Source organism: Hyla sarda, chromosome 8, assembly GCF_029499605.1.
Source record: "Hyla sarda isolate aHylSar1 chromosome 8, aHylSar1.hap1, whole genome shotgun sequence".
In the NCBI taxonomy this organism is placed as follows: Eukaryota; Metazoa; Chordata; class Amphibia; order Anura; family Hylidae; genus Hyla; species Hyla sarda.
In genome coordinates, this window is record NC_079196.1 from 110,372,990 (window position 1) to 110,389,085 (window position 16,096).

Here is a 16,096-nt window from a genome sequence, read left to right on the forward strand (position 1 = left end):
AGAATAGATTCAAACTGCCTCAAATGTCAACAGGGAAGTGCAAGTGCAGAACTTTATCATATGGTATGGGGGTGCAAAGAAATGCAAAAGTTGTGGGAAAACGTATTCGAAAAAATTGAAGATAATTTTGGTAATAAACTACAGTATAATTTTTTTTACGGACATTTTTGGCTTTGGTATTGTAGCACATAAGAATTTAATGTTGAAACTACTGGGATTAATGAAAATTCTAATATTGAGAATTTGGTTTGCGCCTCTGTCAACATACATCAAAGAATGGTACAATTTAGTTGGTAAGGTAAAAAAAATATGAGGTCCAAGAAAAGAAAGAGAATGGGAAGATTGTAAGTGAAAATATGATTTTGTACGGTCAAGATTAACAGGCTGGCTGAGAACAAGAGGGGTGGGGGTAGGGGTAATTGGGTTGTGGGGAGGCAGCTAAGTACTAGAGTGGAAGGGTAGTGGGTATAGGTGTTGGGGAAAAAAAACTCCAATTATAATGAATATATGGTGTAATGTTTGTAATGTAATTGCGAAAATAATAAAGATTATAAAAAAAGAAAAAAAAAAAGAAACTAAGTTCTAAAATGTACTCCTCCCCTTTACATAGTTACATAGTTAGTACGGTCGGAAAAAGACATATGTCCATCAAGTTTAACCAGGGAATTGAAGGGTAGGGGTGTGGCGCGATATTGGGGAAGGGATGGGATTTTATATTTCTTCATAAGCATTAAAGTTATTTTGTTCCAGGAATGTATCTAATCCTGTTTTAAAGCTGTTAATTTTTCCTGCTGTGACCAGTTCCTGAGGTAGACTGTTCCATAAGTTCACAGTTCTCATGGTAAAGAAGGCGTGTCACCCCTTGAGACTAAACTTTTTCTTCTCCAGACGGAGGGAGTGCCCCCTCGTCCTTTGGGTTTAACCTGGAACAGTTTTTCTCCATATTTTTTGTATGGGCCATTAATATACTTATATACGTTTATCATATCCCCCCTTAAATGTCTGTTCTCAAGACTAAACAATTGTAACTCCTTTAATCGCTCCTCATAGCTAAGATGTTCCATGCCCCATATTAGTTTAGTCGCACGTCTCTGCACCCTTTCCAGCTCCACAGTGTCCCTTTTATGGACAGGTGACCAAAACTGAACAGCATATTCCAGGTGAGGCCGTACCAATGCTTTATAAAGGGGGAGTATTAAGTCCCTGTCCCTTGAGTCCATGCCTCTTTTGATACATGACAATATTCTGCTGGCTTTGGAAGCAGCAGCCTGACATTGCATGCTATTCTGTAGTTTGTGATCTACAAGTACACCCAGATCCTTCTCTACCAGTGACTCTGCCAGTTTAATCCCCCCTAAGACATACGATGCATGCAGGTTATTAGTACCCAGATGCATAACTTTACATTTATCCACATTGAACCTCATTTGCCAAGTGGATGCCCAGACACTTAGTCTATCCAAGTCATCTTGTAACCTATACACATCCTCTATAGATTGTACCGTGCTACAAAGCTTGGTGTCATCTGCAAAGATAGAAACAGAGCTGTTAATGCCATCCTCTATATCATTGATAAATAAATTAAACAACAGCAGTCCAAGTACAGAACCTTGGGGTACACCACTAATAACCGGGGACCAATCAGAGTATGAATTCTTGACCACCACTCTCTGGGTACGATCCATGAGCCAGTGTTCAATCCAGTTACAAACTAAAATTTCCAAACCCAAAGACCTTAACTTACCTGTCAGACGTCTATGAGGGACAGTATCAAATGCTTTAGCAAAATCCAGAAACACTATATCCACAGCCATTCTTCTGTCAAGGCTTCTACTCACCTCTTCATAAAAGCAAATTAGATTTGTTTGACAACTTCTATCCTTAGTAAACCCATGCTAGCTATCACTTATAATACAATTATCCCCTATGTATTCCTGTATGTAATCCCTTATAAGTCCTTCAAACAATTTACCCACAATGCACGTTAAACTTACCGATCTATAGTTTCCTGGGGAAGACCTAGAGCCCTTTTTGAAGATTGGCACCACATTCGCCTTGCGCCAGTCCCTTGGCACAATACCAGACACCAGTGAATCTCTAAATATCATGAACAAGGGTATAGATATTACTGAACTTACCTCTCTAAGAACTCTTGGGTGCAATCCATCTGGCCCTGGAGATTTCCTTACATTTATATTACTTAACTTACCTTGTACCATCTCTACATTAAGCCAGTTCAGTACATTACATGATGTGTTACCAGCACTGACCTGGCCAATGTCAGCTCCTTCTTCTTCCTTAGTATATACAGAACTAAAGAACCCATTCAGTAGCTCCGCTTTCTCTTTATCGCCTGTGACAACCTCCCCATTATCATTATTAAGGGGTCCTACATGCTCTGTCCTTGGTTTTTTTGCATTTATATATCTAAAAAAATATTTAGGATTAGTTTAGATTTCTTTGGCCACCTGTCTCTCATTTTGAATTTTTGCTGTTTTTATTACATTTTTCAGATTTTATTAAGCTCTTTGTACTGTTTAAATGTTATAGCTGACCCATCAGATTTGTATTTTTTGAAGGCTATTTTTTTGTTGTTTAGTGCTCTTTTAACATCATTTGTCAGCCATGTAGGATTTAGTTTTAATCGTTTATATTTGTTCCCCTTTGGTATATATTTAGCTGTATAGTTATTTAGAGTTGATTTAAAGATGTCCCATTTACCTTCTGTATCAGTATTTGACAACACCTCCACCCAGTCTATGTCCTGTAGTGCAGCCCTCAGCCCAGGGAAGTTTGCCTTTTTAAAGTTATATGTTTTTACCTTCCCCGCCTGTCTTTGTTTTCTACATTTTAAGTCAAAAGTAACTATATTGTGGTCGCTATTACCAAGGTTTTCCCTCACAGTTACATTACCAACCAGCTCTGCGTTGTTGGAAATGATCAGATCCAACAAGGCATCACTTCTTGTTGGGTCCTCCACGAACTGGCCCATAAAATTATCCTGCAATAAATTTAGGAATTGTCGCCCCTTTGTAGTTTTAGCCAACCCTGGACCCCAATCTATATCTGGATAGTTAAAATCTCCCATTATTACCACTGTACCTGCCCGGGCGGCCCTCTCTATTTGTTTATGCAGCCGACCTTCTATCTCTTCAGTGATATTAGGGGGTCTGTAGATTACACCAAGTATTATTTTTTCAGTATTTCCCTCCTTTTGTAATTCTACCCACATTGATTCCACATCTTCAAAATCATCACACACTATGGCATCGTTCACACTGACTTTCATACCACTTCTAACATACAGACAGACTCCACCACCTTTTCTGTTCATTCTATCTTTGCGAAACAATGTAAACCCCTGCAGATTGACAGCCCAGTCATGCGAGGAGTCCAGCCATGTCTCAGTGACCCCAACTATATCAATATGTTCCTTCAGTATCAAGGCCTCAAGCCCCCCAATTTTATTTGCTAGGCTTCTGGGATTTGTGAACATACACTTTACATTTCCATCCTTTATGTTATTGGGGTTAATGGGATTCAAGGGTGTAAGTTTTATTTTCCTATGAAGCCTATTCCTATTAACTATTCTAACCCCTCCCTCCGCTCCACCCCCAGGTACATTTATAATTCCCACCTCTCCATCTACACTATCTTCCCCCTCTTTGCTGTGGGTTCCCTCCCCCCAACTCCCTAGTTTAAACACTCCTCCACCCTTCTAGCCATCTTCTCCCCAAGCACAGCTGCACCCTCCCCATTGAGGTGCAGCCCGTCCCTACGGTAGAGCCGGTAAACGATTATGTTACCTTTGTATTCTCATCTATCTTTGTTGATCCTAATGGATGTATATATGTATGTATATATATATATATATATATATATATATATATATATATAAACTGGTGTCGCGGCGGTGGTGGTCGCCGCCCAGTGCTACGCCATTTTATGCTAGGGACGTTAGGGACCCACTCTAAATAGGTGGCCTTGATGTGGCGAGTGGGCTTTGTACTTTTTGATCAAAATGTATATACTAACAACCTCTTAGTTTTTGAAATTATGCTGAGAAGCCATTCGATCATTGTGCAAGATTGTAGATGTGCACCATGTCTGTTTTCTACTTGAGTACACATTGTGTTTTCTATCCCCTCTTTTTTTTTTTTTTTTTAAACATGTTGTCTGCACTCTTCCCCACCCCCTCAGCCCAACCCTATATAAGTAGTAGTTAGCTACACATGGGCCTTTTCTTTCCTGGCAGCCTCCCAGTTTGACTGGGAGAGCATGGTAAGTGTGCTATAACATCCTGTTCACACTGATGTGGTGCTGTGCGGTGTCCGTTGCTGCCGTGGCGCCGTGTCTGCGGGGAGGTGTGACCCATGGACTGGTTTGAGTGGCGTTGGGGCCGCTCTGCCAGTGGGTCGTTCCCCCTCTGGGCACTGGTGTCGCGGCGGCGGTGGTCGCCGCCCAGTGCTATGCCATTTTATGCTAGGGACATTAGGGACCCACTCTAAATAGGTGGCCTTGACGTGGCGAGTGGGCTTTGTACTTTTTGATCAAAACGTATATACTAACAACCTGTTAGTTTTTGAAATTATGCTGAGAAGCAATTGGATCATTGTGCAAGATTGTAGATGTGCACCATGTCTGTTTTCTACTTGAGTACAGATATATATAAATATCCAATAAAAACAGCACATCCAGAAAAAAAAATAATAAAGAAATGGGGTGCACGCATGACTTGAACCTCGGCCCACTGGTTCCTCAATCAATAGAAAAAATGGAAGCAGCATACCACGACTGAAAGATATTTCAGTCGTGGTGTGCTGCCTGCATTTTCTCTCTCTCTCTCTCTCTCTCTCTCTCTCTCTCTATATATATATATATATTTTTTTTTTTTTTAACCTTACTATGTAACATGCAATCTGTGCAGACATGCAGATATATTGTGGAGTTGGGAGGTATAGCTGTCAGTAGTCAGCTATCTGAAGTATAACAGCAGCTAAACACTGGGTAACAGATTGTGAAACTCCATGGAGACCATCAGGTCCTCTTTCTATCAGTTTAATTGCTTCTTTCATTTTTCAGAGGTCTCTTTAACCTGTTACCTTTCTATAACGTAGGGCCACGTCTAACAACGGCTGGGACCCATGGCTAATAGCGCGTGGCACTGATCAGGATGCAGCGTGCTATTAACCCTTTAGACGTGGCGTTCAAAGTTGATCGCCGTGTCTAAAGTGAAACTAAACTTCCCCCGGCTAGCTCAGTGGGCTATTCAGGACCGCCGCGATTTTCCTGAACAGCTGTAGGACACGAGGAGGGCCCCCTTACCTGCCTCCTGGTGTCCAATCGCCGAATGACTGCTCAGTGCCTGAGATCCAGGCATGAGCAGTCAAGTGGCAGAATCATCGATCAATGGTTTCCTATGAGAAAGATCAGTGTGTGCAGTGTTATAGCCCCCTATGGGGGCTTTAACATTGCAAAAAAGAAAAGTGAAAAAAAAAAAGTTAATAAAGATCATTAAACCCCTTCCCTAATAAAAGTTTGAATCACCCCCCTTTTCTCATTTAATAAAAAAAAACTGTGTAAATAATAATAAACATATGTGGTATCGCCGTGTGCGGAAATGTCCAAATTATAAAAATATATTGTTAATTAAACCGCATGGTCAATGGCGTACGCGCCAAAAAAATTTTTATCACTTTTTATATCATATCGCACAATGATTTTTTTCCCCGTTTTGTGGTAGATGTTTGGGTAAAATTACTGATGTTTTTACAAAGTAGAATTGATGGCACAAAAATAAGCCCTCATATGGATTTTTAGGTGCAAAATTGAAAGAGTTATGATTTTTTTTAAAGGTAAGGAGGAAAACACAAAAGTGCAAAAACGGAAAAACCACTGGTCCTTAAGGGGTTAAAAATTAAAGAAGCAATCTGATTGGTTGCTAGAGGCAACTGGGCAACTTTTCTCTGCACAAGTTTTGATAAATCTCCCTCTATGTGTTCATATAGATAGAAGAAAATAAAGCTCCACTCTTCATATCGAAGACGCATGATCAGCTTGACTCTCCAGACTTGTCCCCAAAATTCATTGATCAAAACATCAGTGCACAGTTGTCCAGGTAGTTAAAGGTTTTTATGGGTGTAAATGAAGAACTGAATGGATCGGATGGCCATTAGCTGGATCATGTGTTTTTAAATAGCCTTTAAGGGAGGCCAGTAGTGTATAGAAAATACTGGCAGTAAATGAGTAAAACAAACAGTGTGGTAAAGAATGGCCATAATGCTTGGTCCACTGTTGGTACAGAAGTCATTAGCATTGTTCTTACCTTCTTCTGGAATTTCCTGAGGAGCTTGTCCGCCTGTAACAATGCCATAGAGGACTCTGTCAGCTTAAAGCCTTATTTAGACAGTTACTTGCTGTAACAGCTCTGTGTATGTTTAAGAGATTAACAAATCAACAAGGCAGGGGCCCACAAGGTTTTTCTTGTACCTGTGTCAGGAAGCTCTATGCTTTGGGTCTTTTGTGTGTTAAACACTAAGCAGAGATATCTCACTTCTGAATGCCTCAGTCCTGTGTAAGGAAATAAGGATTACATCAGAGAATGTGAAATGCCCATGTTATATTACCTTGATATTAGATGTAGGACAATGTATTAATACCTCTCAGTATGAACACATTTTTCTTTAACTATTCTTTAAATATGTAATGGTCTGCTCATCTCCATTCTGAGCAACTGCACATGTTGAGAAAAATTTAAGTCCGTAGACATTAGATACCACTGGAGTAAATTCTAGGTGTATTGAAATTGGGTTCTATTAGCTTTTCAGCAAGAATGTTAGACTGTTGTTGACATAAAAATACTGGAACCCCTGGAAGCTTTCAGATCACTTAATCGTCACAGCATTATTTCTTTGTTGTAAATAGAAACCATGATGGTGGAGTCCAAACCAAATGCAAACAGAGATTAAGCTAAACACAGCAGCACCACAATTGTTTGCTTCTTTCCTGGACTCCTGGAGTGATAGATTATAGCAATCTAAGGTGTGTGCAAGTAGGGTTAACTAGCCTTCAGCCATAAGCAAGAATCTTCCCGTTCACTGACAGCCAACAGATTTTCTGAAAATGTTGAATTGAAACAAGGTATATTAGACTGTTCCAAAGCAGAAAATGGTCATGGGCTTACCTTAATATAATAGAAAGAACATGGATTCTTTTCTCCTAGATGTAGACAGAAACTGGAACTGGAGGTGGACATTGCTGACTGGAGAAACATATTAAACTTAATAGTACATTTCCCATTGGTTTCAAATTTATGCTACAATGGCATGCTTCCAACTTTGTGGAAACTGTTTGGCTTTGGCCCTTTTCTGTCCTAGCATGACACTGCCATGATGCACAACATAAACAAATGTTGGTTATGTCTAGTGTTGAAGAACTTGACTGGCCACCCAGCCCTGACCTCAACCTAAAATAGATTAGGAGCCATGTCCGTTCACCCCTGAAATTTTTCAAGAAAATGAAGTATTTCTCACAGAAAAGGATTGCAGTAACACAAATGTTTTGCTATACACATGTTTATTCCCTTTGGGGGAGATTTATCATTATTTGTCTATTGTAGACACAGTTCTACCCCTTTATACTCTTGTCTATTGTACACTCTTGCTCAGAATTTACTAAGGCTTTATACTCCTTTGATAAATCTTGTGCAAATATAGAAACTTTTTGTATTTTTTTTTCTTCGAAATTTTGATACGTGAATGCGGTAGACTATTTCAGATTTGGTGGACATTTTTAAAATGTCAATAAAAGGGTTAACGAGGGCTGTGGGGGAGTGTTTTTTTAAATACAATTTTTTTTCATTGTGTTGTGTTTTTTATAATGAAATTTTCAGGCTTAGTAGTGGAAGGTGTCTTGTAGACAGAATCCATTACTAAGCTGGGGCTTAGCATTAGCCCCCAAAACAGCTAGCGCTAACCCCCAATTATTACCCAAGTACCCACCGCCACAGGGGTTCTGGGAAGAGCCGGTACCAACAGGCCCGGAGCATCAAAAATGGCACTCCTGGGCCTAGGCGGTAACAGGCTGGCGTTATTTAGGCTGGGCAGGGCCAGTAAAATTGGTCCTCGCCCACCCTTGTAACATCAGGCTGTTGCTGCTTGGTTGGTATCTGGCTGATACTGAAAAAATGGGGGAACCACACACTTTTTTTTATTTATTTATAAAAAAAAATGCATAGGATTCCCCCTATTTTCAGTATCATCCAGATACCAACCAAGCAGAAATAGCCTGACGTTATCAGGGTGGGAGAGGACCATTGTTACTGTCCCTCCCCAGCCGAAATAACGCCAGCCTGTTGCCTCTATAAGACGGCTTCCACTACTAACCCTGAAAATTCAATTATAAAAAACACAGACACATTGAAAAAAAATGTATTTGAAAAAAAAACACTCCCCCACAGCCCTCGTTAACCATTTTATTGAAATAAAAAAAAATGCTGGTCATCGTCGCAGTCCACCGAATCTGACATAGTCCTCCGCATTCACGTATTTGAAATGAAAAGAAAAACAAGAAATATGGGTTAGTACATTTTCTGAAGTTAAGCAACAGCTGGAGGCACACTGGTTGCAAAACACTGATAGTTTGCTACTTAACTTACTTCTTGCGGCGGGCAGAGCAGGGGAAATGAACTTTACCCCCCAGTCAGCTCATTCACTGTGATTGGTCCACAGGGACCAATCACAGTGATCGCTGACCAGGACCATCGACAGATGGTCCTGGGGGGTGTTGCAGAAGTTGTCCCCTGCTGGAAACAGCCGGACTTCTGCCAGTTAACCCTTGCGATGCCGCTCATCGCCGGGTTAACTGAATGCCGTTTATAAACGGCAGAATGCGCGAAGGACCTGCGCAATCCGCCGTCAACGGCATTATGCAATGCGGATCGCAGCAGAATGATCTGCTGCGATCCGCATTTAAATTAAAAAGCCGGTGGTACATGAGTCTACATCGCGCTGCCACCAGCTCTTATATACACTGTCATAATTCATAATCCCCGCCGGGAGACGGGAGCTCTGATTGGTGGATAGCTATTGACCAATCAGAGCTCCCCTCTCCCAGCGGTGGGGATTATGAATTATGACAGTGTATATAGAAGTCGGTGGCAGCGCGATGTAGCTGCATGTACCGCCGACTTTTACAGTTAATAAATGCGGATCGCAGCAGGTCTCTGGAGAATGACCCGGTGCGATCTGCACCTCACCCCTGGACTACAACTCCCATCATGGGCAGAATCTGTCCATGATGGGAGTAGTAGTTGTAAATGTCCCGCAGCTGGGGGATGTGCAAGTGCCGGCGGTACATGCGGCTACACTGCACTGCACGCTGACTCCTATATACAGTTCTTATAATCCATAATCCCCGCCGGGAGACGGGAGCTCTGATTGGTTAATAGCTTTTCACCAATCAGAGCTCCCCTCTCCCCGCGGCGGGGATTATGAATTATGACAGTGTATACAAGAGCCGGTGGCAGCGCAGTGTAGCCGCATGTACCGCCGGCTTTTACAGTCAATAAATGCTGATCGCAGCGGGACTCTGGATAATGACCTGCTGCGATCTGCACCTTAGCCCCAGGATTACAACTCCCATCATGGGCAGAGTCTGTCCATGATGGGAGTAGCAGTACTTACTGTGCCAAAATAGACACTTTGGTACGTGTCCTCCGAGGTGGTGTATATTTGCGCAAGAAAATGCCGTTTGCACATTTTTTTTGGCGCAGTTAGTAAATTGATTCTACAGTAGAAAATACTCTATGGTAAACTTAACCGTAGGAAAGGTGATGAAGAATTCTATCAAAATTTGTGCCAAAAAAAGACGCAAAAAAACACTTGCGCATATTTTTGAGCAAAAAATTAGACACAAAACAGCTCTATATACAATGATAAATCTCCCCCCCCCCTTTGTGTGTATTGGAACTAAACCAAAAAAGGGAGGAAAAAAAGCAAATTGGACATAATGTCACACCAAACTCCAAAAATGGGCTGGATAAAATTATTGGCACCCTCTCAAAATTGTGGATGAATAAGATTGTTTCAAGCATGTGATGCTCTATTAAACTCACCTGGGGCAAGTAACAGGTGTGGGCAATATAAAAATCACATCTAACAGATAAAAAGGAGAGAAGCTCACAGTCTTTGCATTGTGTGTCTGTGTGTGCCACACTAAGCATGGACAACAGAAAGAGATCTTTAGAACCAAAATTGTGGAAAAATATCAACAATCTCAAGGTTACAAGTCCATCTCCAGAGATCTAGATTTTCCTTTGTCCACAGTGCGCAACATTATCAAGAAGTTTGCAACCCATGGCACTGTAGCTAATCTCCCTGGGCGTAAATGGAAGAGAAAAATTGATGAATGGTGTCAATGCAGGTAAGTCCGGATGGAGGATAAGCAGCCCCAAAACATTCCAAAGATACTCAAGCTGTCCTGCAGGCTCAGGGAGCGTCAGTGTCAATGCGAACTATCTGTTGACATTTAAATGAAACGAAACGCTATGGCAGGAGACCCAGGAGAACCACATTGCTGACATAGAGACATAAAAAGCAAGACTACATTTTGCCAAAATAAACTTGAGTAAGCCAAAATCCTTCTGGAAAAACGTCTTGTGGACAGATGAGACCAAGATTCTATCATTCTTCTGTTTACCAAAAACGGAATGAGGCCTACAAAGAAAAGAACACAGTACCTACAGTGAAATATGGTGGAGGTTCAATTATGTTTTGGGGATGTTTTGCTGCCTCTGGCACTGGGGGCCTTGAATGTGTGCACGGCATCATAAAATCTTAGGATTACCAACGGATTTTGGGTCGCACTGTACAGCTAAGTGTCAGAAAGCTGGGTTTGCCTCTGAAATTTTGAGTCTTCCAGCAGGACAATGACCCCCAAACATACTTTAAAAAGCACCCAGAAATGGATGGCAACAAAGTGCTGGAGAGTTCTGAAGTGGCCAGCAATGAGTCCAGATCTAAATCCCCTTGAACACCTGTGGAGAGATCTTAAAATTGTTGTTGGGAAAAGGCGCCTTCCAATAAGAAAGAGAGGCCTGGAGCAGTTTGCAAAGGAAGAGTGATCCAACGTTCCGGCTGAGAGGTATAAGAAGCTTATTGATGGTTATAGGAAGCAACTGATTTCAGTTATTTTTTCCAAAGGGTGTGCAACCAAATATTAAGTTAAGGGTGCCTATAATTTTGTCCAGCCCATTTTTGGAGTTTGGTGTGACATTATGTCCAATTTGCTTTTTTTCCTCCTTTTTTGGTTTAGTTCCAATACACACAAAGGGAATAAACATGTGTATAGCAAATCATGTGTTACTGCAATCCTTTTATGTGAGAAATACTTCATTTTCTTGAAAGATTTCAGGGGTGCCAACATTTATGGCCATGACTGTACATACATTCTTCTAGCTTACACATATCTCCACACATCATACATACATCTTGCTTACACACATCTATCATTCATACACACACCATTCATACACACACATCATTCATACATTTTACATACAGTGCATACACACACATCATTCTTACATCATAGCACCGGGCCTGGTACTGGCAGCAACAAGCCTCCCTTCAGGCCCGGGACCTTGGGCTGTGCCTTAGGGCCCGAACTGAGGGTGTATTATAGTATAGTGGCCCCCGTGCCAATAACGCCCAGTCGCAATGGCAACCTTTGTAACTTCTATAGCTATGCCACTGGTCACTGACGTCTTGCTGCTTTTTAGCAGATATGCCTGTGCAAGGTACACAGTACAGGATCAGTACAGGATAGTAATGTAATGTATGTACACAGTGACCCCAGCAGAATAATGAGTAAAGCTCTGGGGTATAATACAGGATATAACTCAGGACCAGTACAGGAAATGTAATGTAATGTATGTACACAGTGACTTCCGCTGCAGAATAGTGAGAACAGCTCTGGAGTATAATACAGGATATAACTCAGGATCAGTACATGATAAGTAATGTAATGTATGTACACAGTGGCCTCCCCAGTAGAATAGTGAGCGCAGCTCTGGAGTATAATACAGGCTATAACTCAGGATCAGTGCAAAATAAGTAGTGTATTGTATGTACACAGTGACTCCACCAGCAGAATAGTGAGTACAGCTCTGGAGTATAATGCAGGATATAACTCAGGATCAATAATGGATAAGTAATGTAATGTACGTACACAGTGACCTCACCAGCAGGATAGTGAGTGCACCTCTGTAGTATAATAAAGGATATAACTCAGGATCAGTACAGAATAAGTAATGTAATGTATGTACACAGTGACCTCACCAGCAGAATAGAGTGCACCTCTGAAGTATAATACAGGATATAACTCAGGATCAGTACAGGATAAGTAATGTAATGTATGTACACAGTGACCTCACCAGCAGAATAGAGTGCACCTCTGGAGTATAATACAAGATATAACTCAGGATCAGTACAGGATAAGTAATGTAATGTATGTACACAGTGACCTCACCAGCAGAATAGAGTGCACCTCTGGAGTATAATACAGGATATAACTCAGGATCAGTACAGGATAAGTAATGTAATGTATGTACACAGTGACCTCACCAGCAGAATAGAGTGCACCTCTGGAGTATACCAGATGTTGCTCCTGGTATACTCCTGGTATAGTCCAGAGCTGCACTCTGCTGCCACCAGTGTACAATTACATTACTTACCCTGTACATGGGTATAAACTATATACATTGACTCCACACCAGCAGAGCAGTAGCTGCAGCCATGGGAGTATTAGTCATGAAGCTCTCACTAGGGTCCTTACGGGCTTTCTTCCCTCCTGCTGCTCCTCATAACAGGTCCCTAAGCAAGAATAATTACTCTCCTGCTGAGCTCCACCCACTCCTGTCACATGATCCTCCTCACAAGTCCTTCAGTCACAATCTCCTCTCTGCTGCTGAGCTACGCCCCACACATGAACTGGTCACATGACTGTGACATCACCACAGGTCCTTCCACGTAGGTCCTGGTCGAGCAGTCACTGCTGTTGTGACATGTGTGGAGATCTCTGTTCCTCTGTGACCACCCGATCAGCATCTGCATGATCCGAAGGTTAAAAAAGAAGAAAATCTAAAAGAGATTTTTTTTAAATGAAAACCTACTGATCACAGCCCGGGCCCTAGGGCAGTGCCCGGATGCACAAACCTGTCACTCTGCCCCTGGTACAACCATAACTCCCGGGTAGCAAGCTCACTGTCTCGGAGTTAGGCTGAATGCTGAGCTATCTTTCACTCACTATATTCAATCCCTTTCACGTTCTTGTCGCCCTAAAAAACATCTTCAAAATTTGTACCCTTCAAAATTGTAAAGTGCTGTGGAATCTGTTGGTGCTATATAAATAAATACTATTATTATATTAATAATGCTATATATTGTTATGTTATTATAAAGCTGTATGAACATAAGGTTGAAAAACCATTTTACCTCTATGAAGTTGTGGCAAGGCCTGTACACTATGCCAAAGAGAGACGGGTCATGGCAATGTGGCATATGCTGTCTTCTTTAATAGAGCTGTGGGGGCAGTGTGGAATCTCATTAAAACAGTGAACTACTACAATGCAGGCCAAATATAATGAAGACAAATTCCTCAGTTGGACAGGACAGTAGTAATTTGACAATTATTGAACAATTATGTATTTATTATTTTTTTTCATATGCCTTGCAGCATTTTTTTTTTTTTTTATGGAAACCCCTTTAAGAGATTACTAGCCAAACAGAATGGCTACCAGAGAACATATGGAGAATGACAGACCTCCTGAAAGAAAGTAGCAGAAGGACGCCATAGGGATTCCAGGCAGAATGTCTGTAGCTTTGTTGACAGCTTTAAGAATGGACCATTAAATAATGGAGCTTTGCAGGTGAGAAATCATTGGTGGTAGAAAAGAGCTGCAAATTCCTAGAACTTCACAAAGAAGAAAAGGAGGTTTCTTGGAGGTTAATAAGTTTCTTCAAGGTTAATAGGTTACATTGTGCTGTGACCTTTCTACTTCACTGACTCTGTGTAGAACTTCTTTTTGGGCTGCTGAGGCGAACGTCTTGCCTAATGCACTGATTGTTTGGAGGAAGTAGATTAATGTAGCATTAAGCCTTCTTTTCGAGCTGTTTACAGACCAGGGGTGAATTGGCATGGTCATTTTAAATAAACATTGAATAATGCAAGGTACAGCAGTGGAGTGGCTGCATAATGCTGTTCCCTGCAGTTCTTTAAGGTGTGGCGTCTGTCTGCGCTGAAGAAAAGAATGCTCTCAGGTCCTCAGCAAATGGCTTGTTGACCCCTGATGTCCAATCTGTCAAACTGTACTGAGGAGGTAAAGCAGGGTTAGAGGATTTTGAACATCAATTCTCCATGACCTAGGATCTAGAACTTGATCTGTTTGCTTTTATAGCAGTAGACACAGTATAATTGCACTTGATAGATCACAGTTTCATCAGCCAAGACTTTATTGTTCATTTATTACCACTGGATTTTTTTTTAGGCTGCCAGCAATATTGCATATTTCATTACATAGTTAGCTACATTTTTATTTTACAAAGGTACAACTCAGTTGGTACAGATCGAACATATCTCAAAGAAAAAAGCTGCTCAAAGTATTGATTCATCTTAATTTGTACGCACTGGATTTTAATGAATCTTCATCAGTAAAGTGTTGGGGCTCTTTTTTTTTTTTTTTAAAGGGGTTTTCCAGGCCAAAACTTTTTTTAATATATCAACTGGCTCCGCAAAGTTAAACAGAGTTGTAAATTACTTAGATTAAAAAAAAATCTTAATTCCTGCAATAGTTATTAGCTTCTGAAGTTGAGTTGTTTTTTTCTGTCTAACTGCTTTCTGATGACTCACGTCCCGGGAGCTGTGCAGTTCCTATGGGGATATTCTCCCATCATGCACAGCTCCCGGGACGTGACATCATCATTGAGCAGTTAGACAGAAAACTTCAGAAGCTAATAACTATTGAAAGGATTAAGATTTTTTAATAGAAGTAATTTACAAATCTGTTTAACTTTCCGGAGCCAGTTGATATATAAAAAAAAAGTTTTTGCCTGGAATACCCCTTTAATGTAGTTTCTGTTTAGGAGGAGTGAGCAGAGCTGGAGGGTCAATGATACCAGTGAATCCTGAGAGACCCTATAGACTTTATTGTCGTTCATTGAGTTTTCATCCGGTGTCTGACAATCATTTTGTTACATTACTCAAGTGGAATCTATAACGGAGACCCCGAGAGTAGCCCCCCACACAGATGTGAGCATAGTCTATGACACTTTTTGTTTTCTTTTAGGGTATGGTACAGGCTGGGTTCATATCAGAGTGGTGGAGCTCCATTTTGTTAGTGTGCCCTGTTAGTGTATGTGTAAATTCAGCAGAAAATGTATCCCAGATGTCCACTTTTCTGTCAGATTGTCTTTATAGGCCTTATAGGGGACAGGGCATATGTAAATATATTCCACAGGGGTGTAACAATCACGGTCAAAGGGTTTGATAGGAATAACATTTTCCTTTCCTTTATTAAAGTTCATTCTATTCTAAGTGAAATCTAAATAGAGAAAGAACTAGAAATAGAAAATCACAGAAATATCTCACTCTCTCTTAGAAAAGTGTATTACCATTTTCTCTGTCTTTATATTTACATACTCGGGCACAAGCACAAATAATAAATAAAAAGAGAAATTTGGTGGGAACTATGGAGAAGAGCATTCAGGGGAAATTAGATCATGTTGCGATGTATTAGGGATATCTCTAGAGCTGTGTGTGAGGGACTACTTTACACGCTGGTCAGTGGAAGAAGAGAGGAGAACTGAGCTCTGGTAATTATGGAGTAATTAAGACCCAAACTGCAAACTGTATTATACAGCTGCTTGATGGTCACATGGTTCACACTGGTGTCCACCTAAAAATAATTAAGGGGAAAGAGGAAATAGGCAAATAAGGATGAAAATGACACTGGAGAGAGGCTTTTTATGCACGGACAGTGTAAGAATAAATCCAAATTTTTTCAGTTTCATGGAAGACCCCTGTACGACCAGATGGCTTT

General features: G+C 41.0%; 1 long non-coding RNA gene across 1 annotated transcript; it reads right to left on the reverse strand.

The window, feature by feature from the left end:
* Window positions 1–6,488: 6,488 nt before the first annotated feature.
* Window positions 6,489–12,933, reverse strand: LOC130283828 (uncharacterized). The gene is made up of 3 exons (XR_008846858.1): window positions 12,835–12,933; window positions 7,184–7,261; window positions 6,489–6,570 (listed from the first exon to the last, which is right to left on the reverse strand). It is a non-coding gene; the product is annotated as an uncharacterized LOC130283828 (long non-coding RNA).
* Between the last annotated feature and the right edge of the window lie 3,163 nt (window positions 12,934–16,096).